Source organism: Aegilops tauschii, chromosome 4, assembly GCF_002575655.3.
Source record: "Aegilops tauschii subsp. strangulata cultivar AL8/78 chromosome 4, Aet v6.0, whole genome shotgun sequence".
In the NCBI taxonomy this organism is placed as follows: domain Eukaryota; kingdom Viridiplantae; phylum Streptophyta; class Magnoliopsida; order Poales; family Poaceae; genus Aegilops; species Aegilops tauschii.
This window is the reverse complement of record NC_053038.3, coordinates 87,544,344-87,551,388: the sequence shown is the minus strand read 5'-3', so window position 1 is coordinate 87,551,388 and position 7,045 is coordinate 87,544,344.

Below are 7,045 nucleotides of genomic sequence, written 5' to 3'. Positions count from 1 at the left end.
CTGGTAGGCCTCGGGTGCCCATCTTTTGCTATATGAAGTCTTTCGCCCTGAAAAAAATCAGAGGGAAGCTTTTGGGACGAAGCGCCGCCGTCTCGAGGCGGAACCTGGAGAAACCAATCTAGGGCTCCGGCGGAGCTGTTCTGCCGGGGAAACATCCCTCCGGGAGGGGAAATCACCACCATCGTCATCACCATCGATCCTCTCATCGGGACGGGGTCAATCTCCATCAACATCTTCACCAGCGCCATCTCCTCTCAAACCCTAGTTCATCTCTTGTATCCAATATTTGCCTCAAAACCTCAGATTGGTACATGTGGGTTGCTAGGAGTGTTGATTACTCCTTGTAGTTGATGCTAGTTGGTTTATTTGGTGGAAGACCATATGTTCAGATCCTTCATGCATATTAATACCCCTCTGATTTTGAACATGACTATGATTTGTGAGTAGTTACGTTTATTCCTGAGGACACGGGAGAAGTCTTGCTATAAGTAGTCATGTGAATTTGGTATTCGTTCGATATTTTGATGAGATGTATGTTGTCTTTCCTCTAGTGGTGTTATGTGAACGTCGACTACATGACACTTCACCATTGTTTGGGCCTAGGGGAAGTCATTGGAAAGTAATAAGTAGATGATGGGTTGCTAGAGTGACAGAAGCTTAAACCCTAGTTTATGCGTTGCTTCGTAAGGGGCTGATTTGGATCCATATGTTTCATGCTATGGTTAGGTTTACCTTAATACTTCTTTTGTAGTTGCGGATGCTTGCAAGAGGGGTTAATCATAAGTGGGATGCTTGTCCAAGGAAGGGCAGTACCCAAGCACCGGTCCACCCACATATCAAATTATCAAAGTAACGAAGGCGGATCATATGAGCACGATGAAAACTAGCTTGACGATAATTCCCATGTGTCCTCGGGAGCGTTTTCCTTTATATAAGAGTTTGTCCAGGCTTGTCCTTTGCTACAAAAAGGATTGGGCCACCTTGCTGCACCTTGGTTACTTTTGTTACTTGTTACCCGTTACAAATTACATTATCACAAAACTATCTGTTACCGATAATTTCAGTGCTTGCAGAGAATACCTTACTGGAAACCGCTTGTCATTTCCTTCTGCTCCTCGTTGGGTTCGACTCTCTTACTTATCGAAAGGACTACGGTAGATCCCCTATACTTGTGGGTCATCAAGACTCTTTTCTGGCGCCGTTGCCAGGGAGTGAAGCGCCTTTGGTAAGTGGAATTTGGTAAGGTAAAATTTATATAGTGTGCTGAAATTTACTGTCACTTGTTACTATGGAAAGTAATCCTTTGAGGGGCTTGTTCGGGGTATCTTCACCCCGACCAGTAGAGAAAAGATTTGCTCCTCAACCTACTGAACCTACTGAAAATGTTTACTTTGAAATTCCTTCAGGTATGATAGAGAAACATCTAGCTAATGCTTTTACAGGAGATGGAACATTACATCCCGATTTGCACCTAATCTATGTGGATGAAGTTTGTGGATTATTTAAGCTTGCAGGTATGCCTGAGGATGTTATCAAGAAGAAGGTCTTCACTTTATCTTTGAAGGGAAATGCATTGACATGGTTTAGGCTATGTGATGATATTGGATCATGGAACTACAACCGATTGAAATTGAAATTTCATCAGAAGTTTTATCCTATGCATCTGGTTCATCGTGATCGTAATTATATATATAATTTTTGGCCTCGCGAAGGAGAAAGTATCGCTCAATCTTGCACTACAAAAAAAAGACACATCCGTGACATTTTGGGCCGAACGAATTTTTTTTCTGTCATACATATGACACTTCTATGACGATAATTGTGACAAAACCCGGTATCATCATAGATGTGGTGGGCTCCTACATCTATGACAAAAAATAATGACAGAAAATGGGCTTTTCGTCCTGGGCGGGCCAGAGACGCAGCTGCATGACATTCTTTGGGCCGTCCATGACGGAAAAAACCGTGGTAAGCGAGGGGGAGGAAAATTTCGGGGAGTTCCCGGTTACGGTGGGAGGTCGGGGGCCGAGCGATGCGCGTTTCTCTCATACACGTACACGCGTGTGTGCGAGGCGTTGGCTCTAACTGAACCCGAGCGAGGCGTTGGGCTCTAACTGAACCCGAGCGATTGCACTGCAGGCTACGCGTTACTGAACCCGAGCGATCGATCGATGGCTGTTAACTGAACCCGATCGAGCGATTCCTTCGCTTCTGCTGCTAATTGAAGCCGATCGATTGGATGAACAGTGAGCGTTGCGGGGGGGGGGGGGGGGTTGGATGAACAGTGAGTGGTGGCGTTGCCTCTGGATGAACAGGACCCCATGGTGTGGAGGGCTGGATCAACAGTAGATGATGGAGGGGTGCCCGTGGAGGGGTGGTTGAACAGGACCCCGTGGTGTGGAGGGCTGGATGAACAGTAGACGGTGGAGGGGTGCCCGTGGAGGGGTGGTTGAACAGTAGCCGGTGGAGTAGCGCGCGGTGGAGGCTGGATGAACAGGAGCCCATGGAGGCTGGAGGAGGTCGACGGTAGCCCGTGGAGGCTGGAGGAGGTCGACGGTGGAGATGAACAGTATCCCGTGGAGTCCCGTTTTGCGGTACGCCACACCCCTCCCGATGAACAGGACCCCCGTTTCGACCGTAGGAGGTCTGTTTCGTCCGTTTTGCGGTACGCCACACCCCTCCCGATCAACAGGACCCCCGTTTCGACCGTAGGGGGTCCGTTTCGTCCGTTTTGCGGTACGCCACACCCCTCCCGATCAACAGGACCCCCGTTTCGACTGTAGGAGGTCCGTTTCCTCCGTTTTGCGGTACGCCAGACCCCTCCCAATGAACAGGATCCCGTTTCGAACGTGGCCGGTCGAACACAAGGCCGTTTCCTCCGTTTTGCGGTACGCCAGGCCTCGTTTCCATCGCCTGTTCCGTCCAAGCCCTCCCGATGAACACGACCACACATTCCGTTCCGACCCAGCCGGTTGGCTCCCACGCGTTCCGTTGCCTCCCGATGAACACGACGCATTCCGTTGCCTCCCCATGAACACGACGCATTCTGTTGCCTCCCCATGAACACGACGACGACGCTGTTTCTTCGTTCCGACCCAGCCATGTACACGAGCCCTGGCCGTACGTATGCGCGAGTAGGCGTTCGAGACCCTGCCTGTATGTACGTACGTGGCCGTATTTTTCTTTCTTGCACCCTCGCCGCTGTACGTACGTGTACATGCTACGTGCACGCCTCTACTACGACACGTACGCGCCTCTACTATGACACGTGCGTGCCTCTACATCGACCAGTATATATGTACGTACACATTCGCGACCAGAATGACAACGCTACGTACGCTTCGACCAGGTGGGTCCCGACTGTCAGGCACTTCCTTGCCTACGAAGATGTAGCTGGTGGGTCCCAGCAGTCAGGGGGGCGAATCGTTTTGTTTTTTTGCCCGGACGCACTTCCTTGCGTGCGAAGATTAGCTGCTGGGTCCCAGCAGTCAGGGGGGAATCGTTTTGTTTTTTTTTGCCCGGACGCACTTCCTTGCGTGCGAAGATGTAGCTGGTGGGTCCCAGCAGTCAGGGGGGCGAATCTTTTTTTTCGGACGCACTTCCTTGCGTGCGAAGATGTAGCTGGTGGGTCCCAGCAGTCAGGGGGGCGAATCGTTTTTTTCCGGACGCACTTCCTTGCGTGCGAAGATGTAGCTGGTGGGTCCCAGCAGTCAGGGGGAAACGTTTTTTTTGTGACATACAGTGGCCCGTCCGGTGAGTCCCCGCTGTCAGGTGGAGGAATAATTATTTTGCGCGTAATAAGGAGGCACTTCCTTGCTGCGGCCGTGGACCCAGCTGTCAGCCTCTCCACGTATAGTCCATGTCCGATGGAAGCCATTCCTTGACCACGTTGACCACGCCGCACCGAGAGCACCAGGGCGGTGGACGACGGCGAGGCCTAGGAAGGGGACGACGCGGAGCCGGGAAAGACGCGGCAGTGGATGCCCACGCATAGAGGAGTATGAGGGTTCACTCGTTCGGCTGCGGTGTGAGGCTGCCGTCGCCACAGAATAACAGGGGGTGTGGGTGCGTAGAGGGATGTCCTGGCCAGCGGTGGGAGTAGTAGGGGGCGGTGAGGCCTCCGCGGCATCACAGCCGGCCACGGGCGGCAGGAGCAGGCGGCACGACCGGCGCTGCTTTGGGCGGCTGGAGCAAGAAGACCAGAGGTTGAAGAAGCACTACGGCCGTTGGATGGACATCGTACGGTCACTGGAGCTAGAATCGTTCATATATTGACTAAAGTTGACAAAGGCCTCCGTCCCAGTCAACTTAGTAGGCCCACAAGTCAGCCTCCCACCAAGGTGGGTCCCAGCTAGCAGGGGGGTATTCATTTTTTTGTGCGTAATAAGGAGGCACTTCTGGTGGGTCCGAGCTGATAGCGGGGGGAACATTTTTTTTCGCGAAATACGGTGGCCCGTCCTGTGGGTCCCAGCAGTCAGGGGGAAACGTTTTTTTCGCGAAATACTGGTGGCCCGTCCGATGGGTCCCTGCTGTCAGGTGGAGGAATAATTATTTTCCGCATAATAAGGAGGCACTTCCTTGCGGCTGCCGTGGACCCAGCTGTCAACCTCTCCACGTACAGTACTCTTCCGATGGAAGTCAGTCGTTGACCACATTGACCACGCCACGCCGAGAGCACCACAGCGGTGGACGACGGCGAGGCCTAGGTAGGGGACGACGCGGAGCCGGGGAAGACGCGGCAGTGGAAGCCCGCGCGGAGAGGAGTACAAGGGTTCACCGGTTCGGCTGCGGTGTGAGGCTGCCGTCGCCGCAGAATAACATGGGGTGTGGGTGAGTAGAGGGATGCCCTGGCCAGCGGTGGGAGTAGTAGGGGGCGCTGAGGCCTGCACGGCAGCACAGCCGGCCACGGGAGGCGGGAGTAGGCGGTCCCGCCAGCGCTGCTTTGGCGGCTGGAGCAAGAAGATCAGAGATTGAAGAAACACGACGGCCGTTGGATTGACATCCAACGGTTATGTCTGCTAGAATCGTTTGTTGATGTATATAATAACTAAGAAAATCTTGCATACGCGTCAACTAAACAGGCCCACAAGTTAGACCACTCCCTCTTTTTTTTAATAATTTATATATAGCTCATGACAACTTCTTATGCAATTTATTGCAGTCGTTTTTTTGGTTGCCTAGGGCCAATTTCGCATATTTCTGTGGGTTCCAAACTATTTTTAATACCGAAATGTTGAGCCAGATTTAAAGTACTTTGAAGATATATTTAAATTAGGTTAATGCCCAGTGAAATAGGAATCTAAAAATGTGAAAAAATTCAGAAATTATAAAGTAATTGCCAATTTGTCATCTATTTTTATATTTACAACCCATTTCATATTACTTTCAAGATTTGCAGGCGTCTTGAAAGAGTTGCAACCCATCAGGGCGTAGAAAAATAAGTAGGACTGGATTGGGTACTCTTCAGAAAAAATAAACTGGGCTCATTTTCGCAAAGAAAAATAGCTGGGCTGGTCACATGGTGAACATAAAATATAAGCCTGGGCTACACAGGCCACAGCCGAGTTCAAACCCTGCTCCGTCTCAACAATACCAAACAAAAAAATGCTGCTCAAGTAGCTACGTCCCAGGTGTCAGCCGATCTTGTGCTGTTCTCTTGTCTATTGACTATATACGCTCACAATGTCGTGGGTCCCAGATGTCAGGAAAACACTAGGAGGAAGCATTTTATTTTTCCATACGCTGACGTGGTGGGCCCCTACTGTCATCCTCTCCACGTACTTCTGCCAATTCCTGTTGTTTGTTGACCATGTTGACAATGCGAGAGGGCGGCGCCGCGGCGAGCGCACCAAAGCGCGAGGAGGACGTCGGCGTTAACGATTTAGGAGACGGTGGGGCGGCGATGCGTGCGCTGAGGCGCAACCAGCCGTGGGAGGCGGAAGCAGGCGGCCCCGCCGGCGCTGGTTTGGTTTTGGCGGCTGGAGGAAGACAGGACTGAAGAAACACGACAGACTGTAAAAGCAGCAGGAGTACTTAACAACCTTAACTGAAACCAGCAGGGGCACTTAACAACCAAAGCTGAAAGCAGTATGAGTACTTATACAGGTTCAACCGTACAAAGCACGCCTCGAACAGTGCTACTTTGCCTACAGTTAACCAAGGGTGAGGCCGCCAAGCCCCAGGACAAGGCCCAGGTGCCACCCCGCGTATCCACAACCTTCTGAAAGAGGCTTCATCTCACAACGTGGTCAATAAATAGGATATTCACTTTAGAGCCATGGAAAAGCATGAACATAATCTTCTGTCCTATTCTCCAAGATGGATGGGCCTTCATTATTTGAGACCACCCATGAATAAGTATCTTTTCACCTCCAAGGGGAATTGAGTAGGTCGACATAAACATCATGTTGTGACCAAGCGCAAGTCTGACCCGACCATGGTTAGGCATCTGTATAGGAACAATAGAACTCGGCAGTTCCTGTTTCAAGAAGATCACAGCTGTAAAACTGTGTATAAGCAATAGTTTATGAACAACATATATAACAGAAAACAGCTCGTACCATAAGTTTCTAGACACAGTTGGACCTGTTCAACGAGTGCAGCAGTGGCACACATATCCCACGTGGCCTTTCACCATTGAAACGCCCCACAAGGACCTCAAGACGATCAATAAAGTGTAGGAACTTGTGGATGTCGATCCAGTCAACTTCAGTGCCATTAGTAACAGCCGAGTTATTACAGAGTAACAAACGAGCAGACTGCTTAACTCTGAAAAAACCTACACGTGCCACCAATTATAAGAAAATATTAGTTAGAAGTAGCATCTTCGTGAGAGATTCGTTGCTACTTCTAAAGTTAAATTGTGATTCGTTAGACAGAATAGGTGGATTAAGAAGTAATCGAGGCAACAAGCAAGAACCAGATACAAAACTAACATGGATGAACAATTGGAACGACGTCGGGGTGGAAGATCGCAGTGAAGATGAGACCAGGTTCTGCTATTTCCATCAACATTCGTGCGCCAACTTTCAGTCCGTAACACTTG